At 41.4% G+C, this 25,035-nt stretch overlaps 1 protein-coding gene across 9 annotated transcripts in view; it reads left to right on the top strand.

The window, feature by feature from the left end:
- IRAG1 (inositol 1,4,5-triphosphate receptor associated 1) overlaps positions 1-25,035 on the top strand; it is a 96,764-nt gene that overhangs the window by 4,196 nt on the left and 67,533 nt on the right. For 3 of the 9 annotated variants that reach the window (XM_077321806.1, XM_077321797.1, XM_077321800.1), the window contains exon 1: positions 11,832-12,109. The exons of 1 other annotated variant lie outside the window; for it this stretch is intronic. The gene's annotated coding sequence lies outside the window, so the exon portion shown is untranslated. Of the gene's footprint in view, positions 1-11,831; positions 12,190-12,332; positions 12,354-25,035 lie in introns of those variants that run through there. 5 more of the 9 variants (XM_077321805.1, XM_077321798.1, XM_077321799.1 and 2 more) reach the window with 4 other exon arrangements.

Here is a 25,035-nt window from a genome sequence, read left to right as displayed (position 1 = left end):
CAGGGAAACTTAGAGCCCCGTAAGATCTCATTGAGGAATTTGGCCCTGGGTTGAGCATAAAGTAAGCAGTCCACAAATACAAAAACACTGTTTTTTTGGTGTACAGCTAAAATGGCTCGCCAATACCTCTGTGGGCATTGTTTCAAATCGAAGTGATATAAAAAAGCTGCTCTGAGATTATGGTTAGTTATCTTAATTATGTAAGAGGATCTACAGTGATCATATTTAAACAGCTTGAACCATATTTCTGACTTAATTTTCAAAACAGGACCACTTCCAGCACCCTCTCTAGTGTCGTACTTCCGCCTCAGCCCCTCCCTGTGTTAACAATGTCCATAGGTGTGACAGTGTATATGAAGCTCTTTCAACACATTTCAAAGCAGTATACTAATTTTAAGTTATAAATACAATATCAAAAATAATGGGTAGTAAATCTAATGAGCCTGACCTATAAATTAGTGAGGTTATACATGCAAGGAGTACATGCTGGGCAATGTTGCCAAAGTACAACCTGGAGACATTGCTATAAAGGCTATAAATTAATCAGTTTGTCTCTACAAGGATGCCCTTCAGTTCTATAACCACAAATAACCACAAATAACCACAAATATTTTAAGAAAAATACTTATTTAGGCATAGATTCAAATGAGTAGCCATGTTGGTCTGAAGTAGCACAATAAAATCAGAGTCCATTAGCACCTTTAAGATCAACAAAGATTTAATCAAGGCGTGAGCTTTCGAGTGCAAGCACCCTTGTCAGACTATCAGGTGAAGGGTGCTTGCACTCGAAAGCTCACGCCTTGATTAAATCTTTGTTGGTCTTAAAGGTGCTAATGGACTCTAATTTTATTTAGGCATAGAAAAGGATTGAAGCCTCTGGTGGCATTCTGGTGCACAGGTGTAGCTTTACTTTTATGTTCAATCATCAGGTTATTTCCACCCACATAGAAATGTACTTTTTGATTATGCTAGAATGTGTTTGACATTTGCTGAACAATCAATAGCATGTTTAAAAGAACCAAAACATAACGCACAGTCTGCAGTAATGCTTACTACAAAGGATCTGTTAGAAAGTTTGAAGATGCTTAAATAGCCCAAGAAGGTATGCCAATATAACATGTTCCATTTGATTATTACCAATATCTTCAAATCAGAAAAAAAAATATCCTTAGAAAAGCCAAAAAAGGAGTAAAATGCTAATCTCTGAATGGATGAAAGGGAGAGGGGTTAATAATCCAGGTGATTAAACAGTTTGCTATGGATTTATGTTACTTTAAAAAAAAAAAAACTTGTGTTGTTCTCAACTAGACTTTGCAAGCTTTATGTCAACTTTTAAAATGCCTTTGCTCACCAGGGATTATTGCTTCCTTTTAAGATTGAACAGTGTAGTTTGTTTTTTTTAAAAAAACAGCATATAAAAACCAACTGCTGTACTACTTTCTGGGTTTGTCAGCTGCATGTCTTCTTTTGTTTTGACATCACAATAGGTAGGGATAAACTATTCTGTCTCAAGTTTTATTATTATATATTTCAAGATTTCTAAATGGATTTATCAGTTTTGGTACACTTCCTATTTGCATCTGGCATACATTTGTACTTCAAATGCAGTGAAAATTGATCTGCTATACTGTGGTGGGACAGGGGGAAATTGATGTGTGAACTATTAGCAGTGTTGTCTCTTTGGCACCCCTCAAATTATTTACTCTACATTGTGTCTGAATTACAAAGAGAATAACACTAAATCGTTGTAATGGTCAATCTTAAGGCTTTACAAGAATGTTTAGTCTTTTTGGTATAAAAGTTGCTTTGGGTTAATTTTTGGCCATTACAAACTACTATAAATAGTACTTTAAGACTTATATAAAAGCATTATATAAAATGCTGACATTGACTCGTTATATAAATGCTGACTTTGCGTTCACAAGGCATAACATTATTTTTATTTTTTAAAAATATAAACCACCTCCATTATATTTCTGGATTTGTAATGTATTTGCAGAAACAGCCTTCCCTGCAGCAGATCTGCTGTATAACAAACAAGTGTTGTTTTTGACACTACAGATGGGTTAGTGTACGAGTATCCAACAGCAACAATAACAACAAAAAGGCAAATCTTTTCAGACAAAGATTCATGATATTCTCAAAACTGGAGTCTGTGGTTTCAATACTTATTTATTTCTTAATTTTAGTTATATTTCAATTTCTATACCACCACTCCTGAAATGGCTTGTGGCAGTTCACAGAAAACGTTTCCCCATAATAAAATTCTATAAAACAATCATTAACCCCTCTGTCCTGCCATTATGCACGGGGAGAATAGCACGCATTCGGGGTGGAATGGCGGTGACTAAAATCACCGATAACGCACGGAGCTGGCTGCAACTGGCCACAGATTCGGTGCATGCCACCGAAAAAGCTGCGTTAGCGAAATGTGGAAGAAAGCGCAACTTCCGGGTGACCGGGGCACAACCAGAAGTGGCGCCGGGGTCACCGTGTGCATAATCGGTTACCCGGGGTTTTGCTGCCGTTGCGTCCCGTCCCGTGCATAAGCGGTTTGTTTCGCTTCTTCCCCCTCCGCGTTTTCCATGTGACCTGAAATCGCCATTTCGGCGGCCGTGCATAATGGGCCATAGTCAAAATACTGAAGAGGGGCTGATTTTTCCATTGGTATATTTAATTCCTTGGTGGAAATAGTGCTTGAGGGTTTTTTTTTTTATGATAATTTTATTGTTTATTATTATATAAAGCATTTACAGAGAAGTTGTAAAGAAAAAGCGACCAGTTGATATGGTTTGCCATCTCTTTTAACATAGATATTTAGTTCTCATCACATATTATTCCTAGTCTAAAAGTTTTTACCGTTTTTCTTAGCCAAGTGATTGTTAATACATATGAGATCTGTTATAGGAATACATTCTGTTATTATCTTAAATGATATTAGGTCAGTCTCCTTCATAAGTTGGCCCTAACCCAAGAATTACTACTGTTGTCTTGTTAATGCCTATAAAATATGGTTTGTCATCCTCTTTTGGCATACATATTAACATACATATTCAATTCCCATCGCATATTAATCCTGATCTAGGAATTATTACCATCTTTCTTAACAAAGTAGTTGTTGATACATAGGAAGGTATAATCTATTATAAGGATATATTCTATTATTGTCTTAAGTGATATAAAGTCAGTTCCCTTCATATATTAGACCTGTCCTAAAGGTTGCTACTGCTTTTTTTTTTTTCTCACAAGAAGCCAGGAGAGTACTCCATTGTTCAGCTCATCTTTCAGGTGGTCGCAGAAAATGAAATTGTATTTTTTTCCATAGTAAAGTGTTTCTGATTGTCCTTCTGTCAGGGCCAGAGAAATCTCTTGCTTGATTCTTGCTTGTAATCGCCTTTGAGGGGGCTCTGAATCCTTTGTCAATCTGGATCTCTTCCTCTGGTCGCACAGAAATATCTCCTGATAGCTTCCTAGTTGCTGTCGCTTTTGAATAGACTCTTTTTATTTTGCTGATCCAAATCATTTCCTGCTCTGAATAGACTTCCAGGTTTTTGGTACTTTCCTTCCATGAATCTGTTTTCCCAGGTTCTTTAAAGATACTTTGGGTTTTTACATCTCTGGCACTCTCTCCCTCCAGTTGATTAACTTCCAGACATTGAAGTTTCACTTGATTTGCTGTTAGCTGAGCTGCGTCATCAGCTGGTCTCTCCGGATCTTGGGCTCCATCCAAAAGCTCCCCCTTAGTCCCACGAATTTCCTTTTCCAGCTTATTGACTGCTTTCAGTATCTCTGAGTTTCCTTTGCATAACAAATGGAAAAGCTGTGCCTTTGTTAATTTTTCCATAGTTCTAGGCAGTCACAAACTATAAACAGAAAGTCTCGTGAGGTCTCGCGGGAGCACGAGCGATCCCAAATTATCAGTTTGTCGATCTCCGTATCAAGTCAAATTCTCCCACTGAACGTTCACCCATAAATCTTCAAAGCACTCTCTTTGTTTGGTTAATGGGTGTAATTAGCTGGGAGTCTCTCACTCGGGGAAAGAAGGAATTCGCTTGTAAATTGGTTGAGGGGGGGGAGGGAAGAGCTTGTGAGAGGAGAGAGAGAAAAGCCAGAAAGCTTTCAGTTCTTACTGTTGTAGGTTCCAGCTTCTGTCAGCTTCTGCTCCTATCGATCTGGTAAATGATGGTCTGGGAAGAATGTGAGGTCGGCTGGTCGTTTCAAGCTTGTAAAGTTGTTTGCGACAAAGACGCCATCGTGACCTTGAGCTCAAGCCGCTATTAATCCAGGGAGGTCTTGCTTCTCCCTACGGATCTGTAGGACCCTCAGGTCACCGTTCCCGGTTCCTGGGGCGACCGGTGAGCAGATTTGCGTATCTGTTCAGGTCAGCCAGGTGCATAAGCCCCTGACCCTCGGCATGGCTTAAGAGCTGAACTGAAGTCCAGCTTTCTTTATGGCGCCATCTTGAGGTCTCCAGTGCTTGAGGGTTTTAATTGAGACTTTATTCCTTGGCCTTTTTAACTCTTTAAGTGTTTTGTTTCTTTTATGCAACACTAAATTTGATATTCCTCCTTGCAAATAATTTGAAGTCCAATTTGAACCATTGAATAAACTCTTTGGGGGCATTTTAAAATTAATTTGTGCCTTATAAGGTTATTTTTGACTTTCAACTGCAGAAATTATTTCTCTTATGAATGGGTGTTAGGACTGTTCCAAGTACAAGGCCACAAAACTGCTGTTTCAGCAACATTTCTATTCCTGATAGTATACTTCTTGTTTCTCTGTGTTAGATCTAAGATCCTATTGAGTTCTTTATAATAATGGGATATAATATTATTTGAGCCCATACATATAATCTTATTGTTCTCACCCCAGTGTAATGGTATCTATCATCCCACCAACTATTAATGGGGTGCGGGGGAATGCCAAATATAAACTACAAATGTAGTAGAAATTACTTGTATATGGGCCCATTTTCAGGGCTCAGACTGAACTGAGCTGCTGTATGTTTTCATTGTTGAAATCATCTCAGACTTGAAGAAAGTAGGTGTTGGGATGCTGTGGACAAAATAGAGCCTACTTCTTTAGATTACAAGAAGAAGAAGAGTTGATTCTTATATGCCGCTTTTCCCTACCTAAGGAGGCTCAAAGCAGCTTACAGTCGCCTTCCCATTCCTCTCCCCACAACAGACACCCTGTGAGGTGAGTGAGGCTGAGAGAGCCCTGATATCACTGCCCGGTCAGAACAGTTTTATCAGTGCCGTGGCGAGCCCAAGGTCACCCAGCTGGTTGCATGTGGGGGAGCACAGAATCGAACCTGGCATGTCAGATTAGAAGTCTGCACTCCTAACCACTACACCAAAATGGCTCTCTTTAATCCACTGTGAGGATTCACTCTGTTTATCTATAAATTGTGCGGAAAAACAACAAACTATAAAGTGCAGAAAGTACAGGGTGAAATATAGAGAGCTGAAGAGAAAAGCTGAATTTTTGTACCAAGTTGTTTACAATTACCTACCCGTCCTTTCCTCACAACAGACACTCTGTGAGGTAGGTGAGGCTGAGAGAGCTCTGCGAGAACTGTAACTGGTCAAAGGCCACCCAGCTGGCTGAATATGAAAGAATAGGGAATCAAACCTGGTTTTCCAGATTACGGTACTCCCCCATCCTTTCCTCTTCACCTCGTTGATCATGGGGGAGGGATGGGATTTTTAGCCGTCATGTTAGTAGTTTTATGTTTTAATGGGAATTTTAATGGGGTTAGTTGTTGTGACCCACCTCGAGCCTGTTGCGAGAGGCGGGAAATAAATCAACAACAACAACAACAACAACAATTATAATTATTATTATTAATTATAATTACAATTACAATTACAATTGCAATTGCAATTACAATTACAATCATAATCATAATCATAATCATAATCATAATCATAATTATTAAAGGTTGCTGCTCTTAACCACTGCACCAATTTTTTTTTAATATACAGGTTTGGATCCTTAGCAGTGCCAGAGTGAAATAACACTATACAAAGACAATTTACTGGCCTTATCCTTCTCACTGACTCTTTCTGGAGCTGTGTTTTTGTCACCAGAGGACCCAAAGAAATAGTATGGCAACAAAGTGGGGGGGGGGGGTTTGCAGCAAGAGGGGAAGTCATCAAAAATCTCAGAAGATGGAAAAGCCTCTCCATTGGAGAAACCTCTGTTGTATTAATAGAAAGGCACCTTAGGATCCAAGCGACAGGCTCAGATACATTGCAGAATAGGATTCATCATGGGTGAACAGGAGGCAGAAAGTGATCTGAGGATACATTTTTAAGTTGGAAGGTATGATTTTTCCAAAAATCCTTCGGCCTATATTATCTTACATTTTTAGAAATTAAGATGAAATATATTTGCAAGGATTTAAAACAAGACTGCAAATGGAAAAGATGCATTCTACTGTGAAACAGTATACATTTTAATAATTTCCTATGAGGAAATGCTGAACAATCTGGAACTTTTCAGTTTCAAAAATATGACTAAGAAGGGGGGTTATATAATTATATAATAGATAGATGTTTATATACATGCACAGTGCAGAGCTGACAAAGAGAACTTTTCCTTCCTTTCCCAAAATTCTAGAACTTGAGGGCATTCAATGAAGCAATTGGGCAGCAAATTCAGAATGGACAACAGGAAATTGCTCTTTATACAGCAAGTGATTAAAATGCGGAATTCACTTTCATGTAGGCTACAGGCATAGATGGTTTTAAAAGGAGATTAAACAGATCCATGGAGAATAGTCTAGAGTATAAACCTCTGAATCATGCAAAAGGCAAGATCCAGAGAAGGCCATGGACTCAATGGTTGGCACTGTGTGAGACAACATGGACCACTGGTTTGAATAACATCTTTAAACGATCTCAGTCTTTCCCTGGTTATAATGATGAGCTCATATTCTAATTGTTCTCTTTTACACTGACAAGCTAATTGACTAATGATCCTTGGCATTGTGCCATGTTGTGAACACTTCTGAATGCTTTGGTGTTTTCCTTTATATAGAGGGTTTCAATAAAAATATTGGTCTCACTTGTCAAAATGAATTGTTAAACCTTGTAATAGCATGGAGATAAATAACAGACTATTAAGACTCTATTCAAAAGACAATACATTTTCCTCCAGGCACTTGGCAAGCCTAAGCAGGATCTATGCAGTCCTAGTCTGACATATTAAGCCAGCCTTTCTCAACATTTTTACCATTGAGAAACCCCTGAAACATTCTTCAGGCTTCAAGAAATCCCAGAAGCAGCGCGATTGTGCAAAATATGGTTGAGAAGCATAGCTGTGTACACACCCACATGGGGCCCATCCCCTCTAGGCCCATCATTGGCCATTTTGGGAAGGCTGGGTGGGCCATCATATCACCCAACAAATGTTTAACAAAATTTAACAATATATTAAAATTAATTATCTCCCACTCATTTGGAAAACTCATCAATGGCTACAGGATTGGAAAAGGTCAGTTTACATTCCAATCCCAAAAAAGGGCAGTGCCAAAGAATGTTCAAACTCCCGCACCATTGCACTCATTTCTCATGCTAGCAAAGTTATGCTCAAAATCCTACAAGCTAGGCTCCAGCAATATGTGGACCGAGAACTTCCTGAAGTACAGGCAGGATTTCGAAGAGGCAGAGGAACTAGAGATCAAATTGCCAACATACACTGGATCATGGAGAAAGCTAGGGAGTACCAGAAAAACATCTACTTTTGCTTCATTGACTATGCTAAAGCCTTTGATCGTGTGGAGCACAACAAATTGTGGCAAGTTCTTAAAGAGACGGGAATACCAGAGCATCTTATTTGTATCTTGAGAAACTTATATGCAGGTCAAGAAGCAACAATGAGAACTGAACATGGAATCACTGATTGGTTCAAAATTGAGAAAGGAGTTCGACAAGGCTGTATATTGTCGGCCATTTAACTTGTATGCGGAGCACATCATGAGAAAGGCAGGGTTGGATGAGTCACAAATTGGGATCAAGATTGCAGGGAGAAATATCAACAACCTCAGATATGCAGATGATACCACTCTAATGGCAGAAAGTGAAGAGGAACTAAAGAGCCTGTTGATGCGGGTAAAGGAGGAAAGTGTAAAGTTGGCTTGAAACTCAACATCAAGAAAACCAAGATCATGGCATCTGGCCCTCTCAATTCCTGGCAAATAGATGGGGAAGAAATGGAGGTAGTGACAGATTTTATTTTCCTGGGCTCCAAGATCACTGCAGACGGGGACTGCAGCAAAGAAATTAAAAGACGCTTGCTCCTGGGGAGGAAAGCTATGGCAAATCTAGACAGCATCCTAAAAAGCAGAGACATCACCCTGCCAACAAAAGTGTGTCTAGTCAAGGCAATGGTCTTCCCAGTTGCAATGTATGGCTGTGAAAGTTGGACCATAAGGAAGGCCGAGCGTCAAAGAATTGAGGCTTTTGAACTCTGGTGCTGGAGAAGACTCTTGCGAGTCCCTTGGACTACAAGGCGAACAAACCGTCAGTCCTAGAGGAGATCAGCCCTGACTGCTCCTTAGAAGGCCAGATCCTGAAGATGAAGCTCAAATACTTTGGCCACCTCATGAGAAGGAAGGACTCCCTGGAGAAGAGCCTAATGCTGGGAGCGATTGAGGGCAAAAGAAGAAGGGGACGACAGAGAATGAGGTGGCTGGATGGAGTCACTGAAGCAGTCAGTGCGAGCTTAAATGGACTCCGGGGAATGGTAGATGACAGGAAGGCCTGGAGGATCATTGTCCATGGGGTCGCAATGGGGCGGACATGACTTCGCACCTAACAATAACAACCCACTCATTCAGGAATCCAAGGCTATCAAGAAATGTTTCAAGGGTTTCTCAATGGTAAAAAAGTTGAGAAAAGCTAGCTTAAAGTATTGTTATTTTTAATAGCAATAAAGCCTGTTGCATAAAAAAAGACAATGGCACTGGAAAATTGTCGCTGGAAACCCATAGAAACCTCTGCATTGCTCAGGCTGCCCTTTAGTGTGACACACACAGACGGAGAAACGCATTCCTCGCCTTGGTCACTTGCTGTTAGAGGCTTCCTTCACAGGAATCCTGAGCAAGAGCCACAATTGGCCCTGTATGGCGAATATTCAACCAATAGGAGAAAGGCAGTCTGGTCATCAGCAGTTGCTGGGCAGATCCCTTGGACCACAGGGCATTCTGGTTAACTGGTGAGCCATTCTTGATCACAAGTTGGCTTTTATGTGGTTTGATGATGATTATGTATATAGTAAGAGCCTCTTGTGGCGCAGAGTGGTAAGGCAGCAGACATGCAGTCTGAATGCTCTGTCCATGAGGCTGGGAATTCAATCCCAGCAGCCGGCTCAAGGTTGACTCAGCCTTCCATCCTTCCGAGGTTGGTAAAATGAGTACCCAGATTGCTGGGGGGTAAACGGTAATGACTGGGGAAGGCACTGGCAAACCACCCCGTATTGAGTTTGCCATGAAAACGCTGGAGGGCGTCACCCCAAGGGTCAGACATGACCCGGTGCTTGCACAGGGGATACCTTTACCTTTACCTTTTATGTATATAGTATGAAAGCAGTACAATAAGAGTCACAATCCATCCAAAGCAAAGCATTTTAAAATACCCATTGTCCTGTGAGGGATTCACATACATAATTGTCCCACATAAATTGCTAGGAGAATTCCCACGAAATCCAAATCCTCTTTACTCAGAAGTAAGCCTTAATGATTGCTAATAAGCCCTATTAGGGTTGCCAGCTGTGAACTAGAAAATTCCTGGAGGTTTTGGGGGTGAAGCCAGAAGTAAGAGGGAATTGGGGTTGTGGGAGACCTCAGTGGACTATAATGCCAACCCCCAAAGTAGCCACATTCTCCAAGGAAACTGATCTTTGTTGCCTGGATATGAACTATAATGCCAGGGATCCCCAGGCATCCCTAAATCCTATTATTCCCCTCCACGCATACATACACACCATCCTGGTTCTCCTTCTCTCTCTAAAACACAATGCTGCTCTTATAAAACCATAGGTCTAGAGAGACAAGTTTATATTATCCTGTAGGTTTGGTGTTTTACTCCATGTCTCCTGTGTTGCATCTTAAATACATGGACAATTTTATAAAATATTTGGGCAATAACAAGCTTTTAATGTTGTAGATGGTGATGATGTCAAGGACTATATTTGGAACTGGTTGGTGGATAATAGGAAATACAAAAGATTGTTGGCACATACTTTATTTGTGTCTAAGATTTTGGTAAGCACAAATCACTTTGGGACTTTGCTAAGTTATTAAATCCACTTTGTTAAACTTAATGACAAGAGATATTTTGATTTGAAGCTGAACTGTAATAGCAGCAAATGAATATAAAATTCCATCTAGGAATTATAATCTGATTCCATTCCTAAACATAGGCAAGCAGTAGTTTGTCTTTTTAAAAAATGAATAAGTAAAAGTCTTGTCTGGGACCCTCATTCAGAAACTGATATATAATGGCATCTCATATTATTGGGCAAAAAAGCAATTTTTCATACTGAAGAACATTGTGAACTGGATCTGTTCTGAAAAGGGTTTTGCTAAAAGGTGGGGTGGGGGACCCAGGACAAAGGACCATACTAATACCACAAATATAGTTTTACTGTTAAGTTTTTCCTAATTCTGGTTTTAATCTGTAGCAGTATCTTGGTATAATGCTTAAGAGCAGCAGCCTCTAATCTGGGGAACTGGGTTTGATTCCCTACTCCTACACTTGCAGCCAGCTGGGTGACCTTGGGCCAGTCATGGTTCTCTCAGAGCTCTCTCAGCCTCACCTACATCACAGGGTTTCTGTTATAGTCCGTTTATGCACTGGGAACTTCACTGTCCCAGCTCCCACGCAGGAGCACAGATAGGGGGCAGATGAGGTGCACCAGGCCAAATACTCCCCCATGTGGGTGCAGCAAGAGGTGGGGCAACCTGCCACAGCTAAAATTCCAGCCTGCAACCCAGCATGAAACCTCCAGTGCATAAAATGTCATAGGGAGAAGAAGGGTTGGCAATTGTAAATTGCTTTGAGATTCCTTCAGATAGTAAAAAGCAGGGTGCAAAAACTCAGCTCTTTTTCTTCTGCTGCTGCCACATGACTAGTAGAGCCCCCCCCCCCAATGCTTATTTTTGTATGGAATCTGTTTAGCAGGCCAGTTGCTTCCCTAGGCTTCACATTTTCTATATTCACTGTGTCTCCTCCAACCCCACATTTCAAATGAATCAACTTTGTTCCTGGTCTGGAGCCATAACAATGAATGGTTCATTGAGCATCTGGCAAACCACAAATGGCCCGGGAACTGCAGATCGGACCAGATCGATTATGCTAATCAACTATGAAGCCAAGCCCTTCACTAAATGTATGTATATACACATGTACATTATGGAAACAAAACTACTGTCTAATCCCTGTTCATCCTATCCAAGATGTAAATAGTATCCATTTAAGTTTACATTTGTTTTCTGACCTTCCTTTAAGAACCTTAGTTTGGTTTACATCATTCCATGTAACAGAGGAATCAGTTCCTTATCTGTAATTAGGCCAAAGTTCTCTTTTTCCATACATCCAGCAGCTGGCTTTGACAGCCTTTGCCCAAACAAAGAAAGGGACCCCCCCTCCCACGCTCCTGAAATAATTGCACTTGCTCAGTATATACCTCTTCTGAGAGTTAGCACAGTATAATCTTGCTGTTTGGTCTTCTCTTCTTCCTTGCCTATTTTATATCCCCCCCCCCCCCCCGAAATGAGTAACTAACATCCTCCTGTTCTGAACTGTGAGAAAATGCTAATAGGGATCTGCCTGGTTCTCAGCATTTGCGCTAAAATAGATGTCTCTGACTGTGTAATTCTCTGCAACATAGAGGAGAAGCTTCCTGAAGAATTATTTTAAAACCAAAACTCATTTTAATATTGGAAGCCTTGCTTGGTCTCTTGAGTTAGAAAGTGCTTTAGCTTAGTTAACAGAGCCAGATGTAACATTGACCTTAAATGGTAAAAGCTCCCAGAGTGAGCAGAAGAAAGAGAGGGAGGCTTTCCTGAAGGGGGAAAGCAAGAGGAATAGCTCAGTTTTAGGTAAGTAATCTCCATAAACCAAGAGTAAACAGCTTTTCTTCAACTAAGATCCAAAACAGAACAGTTTTTCTCCTTTAAAGGTACAGTGCTATAATTTTAAATGGGTGAATTTTATCAGCGTGTTAGATTTCCATTGCTGCCTAAATAGCAATAGATACTACTGTTTTTGCATATTATTCTGGAAGGACACAAGTAATGCTAAAGAAATGTCCATGCTGATTTATGCTGAAGTCATATGCTTAAAGTAAGTAACTTTAGCCAGTAAAATATGTCCTTTTGGTTTAGAATCCTTAGCAGCTGTTAACTACTTTGCTCACAATTTAAGATCGTTAGCTGCTACTCTGTTTATAAACAAGTATGTGTAAAATGAGCTCACTCACTGTAACTGTAATATGTAATTTTATGAGCTGCTTTTGTCACAAGTTCATTTCAGAGTATACAGCAGAACTGCTTGCTTTGTTGGATTGCTTTCTTGCCTCTGAAACCTGGCTTTAATTTGTAATAATCATTTAAAGTATACTGTTGTTATTTTGGTAACTATATGGAAAAATATTTCATTTCCAGCAACTGAAAGTGTTAAGTTTAGTTCATGTGCACATTGATGCAATCATACTTGAGTAATGGATTACAACTACAATGTTCAAACTGAATGCATAGTGCATATTATGCCATTTCTGTCAAAAGGGACATTTGTTTTCTTCGGTGGGTAACTGCTGCTCTTTGTCATTTGGTGTTCAGTAACTTATTCTAGGCATTTTATTATATTTCAGGAGTATGAATTTAGTGTGGTACAAGCTTAACATGGCATTGTGCTATCCTGTTACTTAAGAGATCTGATAACTAGCCCAGGTTCTTGTTCCAAGCTGTTAGAGATACAGAGGATCCGTAGGAAGAAAGGTGAGACTCTGCATAAAGGATATTCAGTCCTTCCATCTCTGGATCCCTGACAAATCATGACAAAACTTTTCTCTCTTAAATGCTGGCCTGATAGAGATTTTCTAACTTAACATCAAAGCAGGAAAATGATCTTTAATGTCCAGGGGCTACCTGAAAATATGTTTGGTTGTCTCAGTTGTACACTGTTGCCACTTAGGTACCATTCTGCAGTCAATCTTGGAATGCTGGAGGGTACTTTTGTTTCAAACAAGTCTTAAGTGCTGTAGTTCAGAGAGATTTTAAATAACATGACTTTTAAAAATGCATACTGTATATGAGTACAGACCCAATTTAGCGACATTACTAATTTAACAAAATATAAGCAGTGCTTATCATTTTAGTGTTATGAATCTGTAGGTATTATGGTATTGCCTTTAGAGGCCTTTTATTGTTTAGAGTTTTCTAATTATCTAATGCGATTTGTTTTTCTACTTCACTTTTTAGCACGATGTATAACTAGAAATAATTGCCCATTGTGTGGTGAGGGACCAAACATTGGGACATCTGTTCCAAGCACACAGATATTCAGTGGCACACAAAGTTGCTCATTATCTGCAGGTAACTATGAGATAAGAGCCGAAAAACGGCAAGATTGTCCACGACTGTGATATAGTCCCGGGCATCTTTTTGAATGCTCACAGCCAGCAAGTCAAACTGGGAATGTAAATTGGCACATGTTACTTATATCATCATGAAGAAGCTTTTGACTGTAAAATAAGTTTGATTTTACAGTGTCTTTATTAATTTATAGTCTGCCTTTCTCCTTGAGACTTGAGTCAGATTATAATGAAAAACAATGCAAAAAAGCTTATACTGCGCACAAAATCCACAGTTGTTAAGAATTCACCCTGAGGATGACTCTTTGCAATATTGAATGAGGATTCTGTATCCAAATTTGTCACCAGTGTGCCATAATATATTAACACAGGTTTACCCTATCTTTCCATGGGTCCAAGGTGTCTTACAATTATAGTTTTAAAACATTTCCAATTAAAATCCTAATGTCTCTTCCTCCCTTCTGCTTCTGATGGATTTTAATGCAATGGAAAAAATGACCATCTCTCAAAACTTCTGCAGCTACTGCTTTCCATGGTCAGTACCAAGCTTTCTGAGACTGCAGAATGAAAATGGCTATGAATTATTACCACTTCCTGTGGTGAGGAAGGTCAATGGCATGTACCAGTACAGCCAGCAGCAACCAAAGCACTGAACATACAAGTGTAAACAGTTCAAGTATTCTAAATCCCCCAGCTGAACAAAGATAGACAGATACTCTAATTGGCTAAATTGGGTTCCATCTCCGTTTCAAGAGCAAAACAAACTTCATCAACAAAAACAACACCCTGCACTTTACAGCCAATGCATCAGGTCCTGAGCATCAAGGTTAAGGCTCTATAAGACAGCTTAGTGTTAAACGCCTATCATACATTTGTAGAAATTGATACAGCAATCATATAACATTGTTCAGTAAACAGATCAGAAACGGAAAGAAAGTCATTAACCTTAAGCCACCAACTGACTTCATGGCTGAGGTGAGACCTGAGCCAGCAGCTTGACCTACAGCCACCATACAGTATCAGTTCTTTGGAACTGCCTCTCATCAACCCATTATGCATGGCGGCAGCTACGCCACGCTGCTGCTGTGCCATTGCAATGGGGCCAAAAGCCCCGTCATCCCCCGTGTATGCATGGCGGGTGGAGCTGTGCCGGCTGTGCCGGTGCAATGGCCCTGTGCACGCAACGTAGGGCCAGTAGTGCTGGGAGTGTTTCTAAGTGGCGGCAGCGGCTGCTGGGGGGGATTGGGGGCAGGGTTCCCCCACTGCATGATGGTGGGGAGCAGTATGCTGCTCCCCCACCATGGCGGGGGTGGGTGGGTCCCACCATGGTGGAGCCACGGAGCCGGCAGGGGCAAGAGGCATCCCTCCAGGGACACTGTAGGTAGGGGGAGGAGCCGGGCCCAAAGCTCGGCTCCTCCAATTATGAAAAGGGCTAGGCCAACCTAGCCCTTGCCTGTGCCCTCAGGAGTCCCAGGACTCCGGAAAAACCCAGGTTTCATTAACGCGGGTCTTCCGAGGGCCTGGGTCAGGCCAGGCCCTAGATTGTGGCAATGTCAGACATAATTGGGGATTTTCCCTAAAGCTCTGTCGCCGCCATTTCAGGCACTGTTTTTGACAATCCACCAATTTCTATCCATCCTCATTTTTAGCTGGCCTTTCTGCTCAAGGTGGCATATATTCTTCATGTGGGATAGTATAGTTGTTAAACATTATAAAATACACGAGGTGGTAGTTTTTCCTTTTTAAGACTTAATCTGATCTAGACCTTGAAATTTCTTTCCATTTTTGTTTCATTGCTCACATGTAAAGGTGTAATAGTACCAGAGCATATAGAGAAGGCCTGTCTACCACTACCTGGTGGCCACAACTAGGGCTTCCTTTACATATGGTATGACTTCAGTCAGGTGTGAACTGAAAAACTTATTTTGATGATAAAGCAGGGTATTGTGTTAAAATGAAGCTGAACTGGAAGCTATGGGAGAAAGTCAGAATGAAAATGTATGTTGTACAGACAGAAGGTAGGCTGAGAATTCTTCAAGGCTTCCTCTTTATGACACTGGATGCTGTTGAATGTGTCCAGAAGTGGTAAAAAAGTTGACTTTATCCATTAACCAATGCACTTTCATGTTAAAATACAGGAATAAGAACAAATCCTCTTACTAAGTGTGCTGGAATTCTGCTTAATGTACTGAAGTTCATAGAGTCATAGAATTCTCTTGTGTATATTATGTGGAGAACTGGATACAAATGTTTTAAATATGCTGATAGGGACAGAGACTATTTCTGAACAAGGCAAATAACACAAAATCACAGAATCATAGAGTTGGAAGGGGCCATGCAGGCCATCTAGTCCAACCCTCCCTACTCAATGATGAATCAGCCTAAAGCTTCCAGTATAAGCATCTACTCAGCCACTGCTTAAAGACTGCCAGTGAGGGGGAGATCACCGTCTCCTTAGGCAGCCTATTCCACTGCTGAACTACTCTCCGAATTTTTTTCCCCTGATATCTAGATGATACTGTTCTACATGTAGTTTAAACCTATTACTGCAGGTCCTATCCTCTGCTTCCAACAGGAACCATTCCCTGCCCTCCTTCAAGTGACAACCTTAAATACAGCAATCATGTCCCCTCTCGACCTCCACTTCTCCAGGCTGAACATTCCCAAGTCCCTCAGCTTTTCCTCATAGGACTTGGTCCCGAGGCCCTGGTTCATCCTCACTGCACACCTCTGTTCACATCTTTTTTGAAATAAGGACTCCAGAACTGCACACAGTACTCCAGGTGCAATCTAACCAGTGCGGTATACAGTGGGATTATTACATCCTGCAATTTTGATGTGATGCTTCTGTTGATACAGCCCCAAACCACATTTGTCTTCTTTATAACCATATCACACTGTCTGCTCATATTTAGTTTACATTCCACAAATACCCCAGATCTCATTCACACATACGATTACCCAGAAGTGTATCTCCCATACAGTATGCATGCTTCTCATTTTGTGACCCTTACTGAATTCCTCATTGTTCTCATTTGCCCACTTTTCCAGCATGTTTGCTATTCCTCCCAATTTGGTGTCATCTGCAAATTTAATAAACATACTTTCAATCCATACTTGTCTTAAAAAGAAGAGTTGGTTCTTATTTGCCGCTTTTCTCTACCAGAAGAAGTCTCAAAGCGGTTTACATTCGCCTTCCCTTTCCTCTCCCCACAACAGACACCCTGTGGGGTGGGTGAGGCTGAGAGAGCCCTGATATTACTGCTATGTCAGAACAGCTTTATAAGTGTTGTGATGAGCCCAAGATCACCCAGCTGGCTGCATGTGGGGGAGTGCGGAATCAAACCCAGCTCGCCTGATTAGAAGTCCACACTCCTAACCACTACACCAAGCTGGCTCTCTTAAGGTTAATATTCAGTTTTAGTTCAAGTTTTGTTAGGAGGGTTGTTTGTTTTTCAATAATTTTTATCCTGCTCTTCCTGTGAGGCACAATTCAGCCCTTTTCTGTAATCCCATAATAAAAAAGTTATGCAGTGAGTTTCATAGTGAGTGGAGATTTGATCCTGGGACTCCATAAACAAGATATTCTAAGTACTGCAACATAGTAATTCTCAAGTATCACTCTATCTGGCATATTCTGAATAAGCATGTGTCATATTTGTTTGAGTTTCCCCTCTTCCCTAAGCAGTAAAATGTTCTAGGGTACCTTTTTAGAAAATTTGCTTCATAGCCTGTATAGGAAAGCTTGCAGTACCTGTTGAAATTGTTAATGTACAATACACAGGATGAACAGGTGGCAAGCAGTGTTAGTTTCAAATCAACTGCAACTCCTCAGCAGCTTCTGGCCGAGAAAAAAAGAAGAAAGACCCCCCTCCCCCAAGCAAATGAAACTGTCTTTTTGGGTTTTGCCAGATTGGTTTGAGACAGTACACTGGCATACTACTATTACTATCCAAGTGCCACATTATTATCCTTATCCACGGGTTCCTCTTAATATTTCAGAAACTGGCTGGGGGGTGGAGCATGTCTGGCCCACAGTGAATGTCTAAACTTAAATCCAGCCCAATCATGGTGCGGCCAGCAAAGCATGTACAGCTGCCGCCCTCCATGGCCAGGCGCTCATTGCTCTGCCCACAGACATGCCAGGCGGTTAGAGCCATCGCATCTGCTACAGCCCACCGTGGCACAGCCGGCCATGGCAGCGAGGTGGGCCACCTGTGGCAGCACCGCCAAAGAGGCAGCCGTGCCTCCGTGGACGACCCAGCTGCAGCAGCAGCAGAGGAGCGGCAGCGAGCACACCGCGATGGCATTGTAGAAAAATGCAGCATGTAATATGTTTTTTTTTTTTTGCAAGCACCGGGTCGTGTCTGACCCTTGGGGTGACGCCCTCTAGCGTTTTTATGGCAGACTCAATACGGGGTGGTTTGCCAGTGCCTTCCCCAGTCATTACCGTTTACCCCCCAGCAAGCTGGGTACTCATTTTACCGAACTCGGAAGGATGGAAGTCTGAGTCAACCTTGAGCCGGCTGCTGGGATTGAACTCCCAGCCTCATGGGCAGACAGCTTCAGACAGCATGTTGCTGCCTTACCACTCTGGGCCACAAGAGGCTCATGTAATATGTTATATCTGTGGGCATTTGGCCACTGATGCAAATGAGGGCTCCAGCCAATCAAAGAAACCTGATCACTTTGCTAGAGCCAACCGGATTGCTCTGCTTAGGGTCAATCGGATTGCCCAAATTGCTCCACTAGGACCAATCGGATTGCTTTGCTTAGAGCCAATCAGAGACATCAGCTGGCTGCCTGAAAGGTATAAAAGTGCATGAGTTTGCCTGTTTTTCTCTGTTCAGTAGTTGTAGTTTGTTGCTGGAATTGCTAAATAAAAAGAGCTATTTTGAAGACTTTGAGTCTGTGATCACTGAACCCGCAGACTTAATATAATATTTCTAACTTTAGAATTTTGTAGGGATAATTGTCTCCTCATGGTTTTTTCACTAAAATGTTTACCCAGGAAAATAATTGTACCTATTTCCCTCCTTCAGGAGTTGGGAGCGATAACTGAACCTCTAGCAAGGACAGAACTAAGTATTATTTTAATATTAATAGAATGTGCAATGGCACCATATGGCCCATTATGATATTTTCTTGGAAGAAAGGGGAGTGAGGTTCTTTCCTTCCATTCCCAGTGTCCTGAGCTGAGATATTTTCTTAACCTTACTAAACCAACGTTGAAGAAGCACTTCATCTTAATCTCTTTGAAACCTTTAACAAGCCCATTGGACAGTCCAGTGATAGCAGTGTGACATACCACTAGAGCTGAAATCAGAACATGGGCGATCCAGTTAGTGGCTCATTCTTCTAACAGCTATTCCATTCCATCAGTCCATTTGTAGGAAGGGATGCTTATTTTCTCATTCAGAGGACACTGATTTAATAGCATGGCAGAAACTTGTGAGTTTGCTGTTCTGAGTTTCGAGGGATGAATATTGTGAGCCATCCACCCACCACCACCACCACCACCACCACCACCTTGTATCTGCTCTGAATATAAAAGCACATGCCAGTTTGACAATCAAGGGAATGCTATAAAAAGTCTGTTGCTCTGTTTAAAAGCCTACACTTTGTTGCTATGGCAATTACATTCCTTCACTGGTGTGAGAATAGCTTGTTACCATCTCTTTTGTGGACAGGAAGTTTCATATGGAAAAATCAATAGTATTAGGACAACATTCTCACAGCATCATTCACCGACTATATATTAGGTTCTTTAGGTTGCAGGGTATTTCTGTACTGCCTCTTCAGAGTTCTGCTGGAGGTAGCTTAAATTAAAACATTAAAACAAACAATGAAAAACAGGCTATTAGACATAAACAGCATAAAAACCTATCCATAAAACATAAGCAGGCAATTTAAAAGCTGGCAGGGTAAAACTTCAGTCTGGGTAAGAAGATGCATTTTGGCCGGATGCCTAAAAGAAACAAAAGGAGGCCCTAGATAACACCCAATGGGGAGGGCATTCAGAGGCAGGAGCCGTCACAGAACATGGATGGTCTTTTCCCACTTACCACCTCACCTCTAAAGCTGCAGAGGGCTCCAGAGAACAGGACTTGGGAGGCAGATCTTCATTGGCAGGCTGGATAGTAGGGGAGGAGAGGATCCTTCAGATGTCCTGGCTCCAAGCCATTTAGGGCTTTAAAGGTAAGGACCAGTACTTTGAAAGCTGCCTGCAAACAGGTGAATAACCAGTGCCACAGCTCTGCTAGGGAAGTGCTTTGGGGTACTAACTAATCAAACTTCAAATGAGATATTTGTTAATACATTTTTATAAGTAATAATAAGCTTAATAAGAGTCAATCATAGCCAAATCGTTTTTGATCCAGTTTTTTATCTTGACACCTGGCTGTGTGGTTCAGAGTTCATAGAGGTTACACATGAACAGAGCCATATATGTGATCAGGACAGGTTGCTTTACCAACTGGCAGAGTTACACACAGATCTGGGTCTGAACTCTGTACAGGTTCAGAATCTACAATGTGCTTTTGATGGCTTATCCTTATTGTTACAGATATACAAGATACAAATGAAAGGGGCTATATTTATGCCACCTTTCTTTGATCCTTGCACCATTTTTTTTGACTGAATGTGTATGTTCCTTTCATATTAAATGCCACCAGTCTGGTCTCTCTGACCCATATTAAAGCTCCTGTTCTATCTTTAGGAACCAATTGGAGCCGCAGTTAATTCTACTTTCTTAGAGCTTGGCATAGTGGGTAGGAGCGCTGACTTCTAATCTGGTGTGCCAGGTTGATTCCCTGCTTCTTCACATGCAGCCAGCTGGGTAACCTCGGGCTCGCCACAGCACTGATAGAGCTGTTTTGACTGAACAGTAATGTCAGGGCTCTCTCAGCCTCACCCACCCCACAGGGTGTCTGTTGTGGGGAGAGGAAGGGAAGGTGATTGTATGCCACTTTAAGATTCCTTCTGTTAGAGAAAAGCGGTATATAAGAACCTTTTCCTCCTCTTCCTACTTCTAGCATCCAACTAGCTATGTTGGTTCTCTCAGCAACAAGAGAGGGAAATGAGAGAAAATTACTAAACAGATCTTTACATGGCACACTGGCACAGGATAACTGGGGACAAAGCCTCAATTGGAAATGCCCTGATTATTGACTTGATGGTGATTTGTTGATAGGCAGAAAATAGGATACTGGTAGTAGTGCAAGGGGGCTAAGCTGGGCAGGAGTCCCAGGAAGGCCAAACAATTCCCTTGATCATGTGTGGGAAGAAGAGTATTTGCCAGACCATGCTACCACATGAGTAAGAGGACCAAAGCCTTGTCTTCTCCATCCACTTGCCTCCATCCACTTGCCTCGCAATTGCTGCCTTGCCAGCGGGCGGCCAAATAGAGGGCCCAATCGGCAGGCGCAAAGCACCTGCCGATTGGGCCCTCCGATTGTCAGTCCGAGGAAGGGGCCAATCGGCACCCTTCCTCATCCCGGACAGAGCCCGCCCTAACTCCTCCCCACCAGCCCTTACCGCATTATTTAGTCCGCGGCGCCTGTGGCGCAGCGGGTGGTGTTAAGATAATTATGTAGACAGGCATGTAAAGCACAGGAAAGCCCCATAAAATAAAGAAATAAATAACAAACTCAACACCTCTTATAGAAAATATGGTGATATGAAGCAATTCAGGCAGTTAAGTTTGCAAACAGTCTTAAATTTGTATAAATGGCTTTTGGTCAAAGGGAATTCTTAGATGAACTAGAATTGATGCCACTAAAAATAGATAAACAAGCAATGTGGGATAGCTGTAACATTTTTACTGTAATCCCAGAGGTATTTACTAATGTCCAAACACATGAACACATCACCAGATTACATACTCTTATATGGCTTGCTTTCTATGATGGGCTTTAATTTTTGCATTAGATATATGCTTTGCTAATATACAAATTAATATAATATATTTATTAATATAATATATGGTTAGAAGACACATGGCCCTCCTCCCTCCAAGAATTAGGAATAAGGAGTTCAAGCAAGCTAAACCTAAAGCATTGGCCATTGTGGGTATGTAACCTTCACAATACATTATTCATAAGAGTATTAATCTGCACCATTAATTTCTTTAAAAAAGCATAAGGGTTTTTTTGAGACTGTTCCTCACAATTGAATTGCAAGTGGCTTCAGTATCATTTCTGCTTATGAAAGGCTCTCTTAGCCCATTTATGCACTGGAGGTTTCATGCTGGGCTGCAGGCTGGAGTTTTATTCATGGCAGGTTTCCCCACCTCTTCCTGCAACCACACAGGGGAACATTGGCCTGGTGTGCCTCATCCACCCCTGATTTGTGCTCCTGCATGGTCTTAGCTACTGATCGACAAGTATTTGGTGGGAAAGGATTTGACATTTCTATTCAGAAACTCTTATCCCATCCTGCTCAGCACATTCCCCTGCTACTTGACATAGTTTATGTTGTTAGATACTCTCTGCCAGTCTCTTACCACACCACAAGTCTCTCAACTGCCTAAGATTTGACTACATACACTGGCTATGGAAACTTTGTAACCTATCATATTTCCTTTTGATCTGAGATAGGATCCAAAAAACCCCTGGTCTCAAAATGAGCTGTACATGTTTTGATCTCCAGCATATAAATTACCAGAAAAGGGTCTCAGCATCTATGTCAAGGAATTGCATGGAGGAGGACTGGATTCTTTCTGTTTGGGCTGGGGGGTCTGCTGGGGGAGATGCAGTACCTCAGAAGATGTGCTAAGGCATCACTGTGCTGTTTGATTTGTGAAGATCCAGACTGAGGAATTAAAGCAATGACCAAATTCATGAACATTCCTTTATGGGAGTGGCAGGAGATGAGACTCTAGCTCAGGGCTAGAAGAGGCCTCTGTGAATGTTTTTGTTGTGGTGTGGGGATAGACTGGCACAGAGATTTCACTGTCCCACGGGAGGAGTGCTGATTCATTAAAGGAATCCAGTGCGTATCAGTAAAATTCCGGACTATCCGCTTAGGGTTGCCAACTCCAGTTTGGAAAATTCCTGGAAATTTGGGATGGAGCCTGGAGAAGTAGGGTTGCCAGGCCTGTTGGGCCAGCTGGTGGGAGGGGGGGGGACTTATAAGGAGTTGGGAGGGAAGAAACCTGAGAAAAAATGCAACATTTCTACATCCCTCAGAAGTGATAGCAGGATGTCAAAGGGAATGCTCTGGTTTTTGAGCAAAACTCTATTATTAGAATTATTTCCTTACCATAGAGTTTTGCCACAGAACCAGAGCATCCCTCCGGGTGATGTACAAGCTTTTCCCCCTAGGCTTCTTGCTTGCTTTTTATGGAAGGGATTTTCCCCAGTTTCTTAAACCTCTGAAGTGAGTGGAAAGGCGCCAAACTGGGGGATCCCCAGATCCCCTGGGGACTGGCAACTCTATGACTAGAGCTGTCTTGAGGAAAAGCCTCAGTGGGATATAATATCATAGAGTATCCCCTCCAAAGCAGCCATTTTCTACAGGGGAATTGATATCTCTAGTCTGAAAATGAGTTGTGATTGTGGGGGATCTGCAGGCCCTATCCATAGGTCGGCAAGCCTACTTATGCCCCATATCTTTTGCCTGAGGCTGAATGGGGAAGTATCAGTTGTGACTCATCTAGGGAAGGGGTGATTTCTCTTTAGGGACTCAAACTGTCACAAGTATAGTGAGCACAAATGGGAAGCAGTTTGGTTTTGGTTTGGAGTTCTGTTTTATGGCACTGCTTTTGTTTTGTTTTTGGTACCAGTAGTGTTCACAAGAACATAGATTTGATTTCTCATTTCAGTGCAGTTGAGGAGGAGGAGGAGAAGCTCTTGCTGCATTTTGTAGTCTGAGATGAAGAAGGTATCAGATTTCCAAACACCTTTCTGATCACTGGTCAAATGCTGTCACGAAGCCAACTCCCAGTGGCAGTAGAACCATATGATTAATATCTAGACACTTTTGAAGGAAAAGCTGTGATTTATGAGGAAGCTCATGAGAGGGACTAATATTGGGAGGAGTTAGGTGGTGGGGCCCTAGGGTTGTCAATTCCAGTTTTGGAAATTCCTGGAGATTTGGGGGTAGTGCTTTGGAGACGAGAGAGTTTGAGTAGCAGAGGGAGCTTAACAGGGATGCAATGTTATTTTTGTACTTTCCCCTTGATTCCCTGGCATTACAATACACTCTCTAAAACTGCCAGGAAAACTGACATGCATTGTTTGGAGATAAGCTATAATTCCAGGAGAACACCACTCCTCACATTGAAGTTGATAATTCTAGGTGGGGGTTGTTTGTTTCAGCAACCCCCCCCCCTTTCCCTTATAATTTCAGCACTGCTGATCAGTAAGCTGATTTCTAGGATCAAACTCTTCCCTGACCTTAATTTTAAAGCAGGAATGAAGTACAGGATATTGATTAAAAGCAGAGGATGTGAGGGGACGCATACACTCTTATATTTGCTCTTTTCTTTGTATGGTAGGATCAAAACAACTACAGAGGCTCTCTACTATGACTGATAGAACATTCAAAGCATATTTCCCCTGTTTACCTAAGAGTATTTACTTTCCAGAGAAGGAATTAGCGTGTGAAGAATGCTGGATGAAGATGTTCTTGTTCCTAATCTCTCTTGCTATGCAAGTCCATCTGAAGTTCTAAGGAGTGCTTCATTTTCACCCATGACAGTGAACTAGATAGTTCCCTGATACTTAGTATATCCCATGCTGTGACTTTTACCATTCATAAACTGATTTTCTTGTGATCTATTAAAGCTGGTAATAAACAGCAATGTCTTGTTGAAGGCTAACAGACCTATTTAGGGTTAAAGTTTTATGAGCTGCACCTGGTGTCTGAAGTAATTACTTCAGTTGGCAACTGTATCTGTGCAGTATGGGAAGAAAATATACAGTTGAGCCTAAAGGCTATAAAATTCAACACATACAGTTTGTAACATTTCTACCCAAAGTCACTATTTTGGGTAAAACACTAATAATAATATTAACAATAATAATTTTAAAATGGAGAATCCAGAATGAACTTTTGAATTAAAATAATCAGAAAGTTTGATTCTTGAGGTCTTGAGAAAAAGAATTTTAAATTCTGCTACAAGTGATAAGATAGCATAGGTGATCTCAGCTAACCTAGGAAGACTGTCGCTACTAGGGTGGACATTTTGATATTACCTAATCAAAATTCAAACCGTTAAGAATGTTGATGATTAATATATTGATGATGATTTTCAGTGTAGATCTTTAATACACAATGTATTTCAATTTATATCCTATCTAGTTCTGGAGATCTTAGCTGCTAACTGTAATATTAAATGATTGTACAAAAAGTAAACAACCCAGTACACCAACCCCCCCCCTCCAAGTATATGTCCACAGACTGCCACTGAGTTTCATTTATACATCTGTG

Source organism: Paroedura picta, chromosome 2 (assembly GCF_049243985.1).
Source record: "Paroedura picta isolate Pp20150507F chromosome 2, Ppicta_v3.0, whole genome shotgun sequence".
Lineage (NCBI taxonomy): Eukaryota > Metazoa > Chordata > Lepidosauria > Squamata > Gekkonidae > Paroedura > Paroedura picta.
The sequence above is the reverse complement of the archived record's forward strand: the minus strand, read 5'-3'. Positions and strand labels throughout refer to the sequence as shown.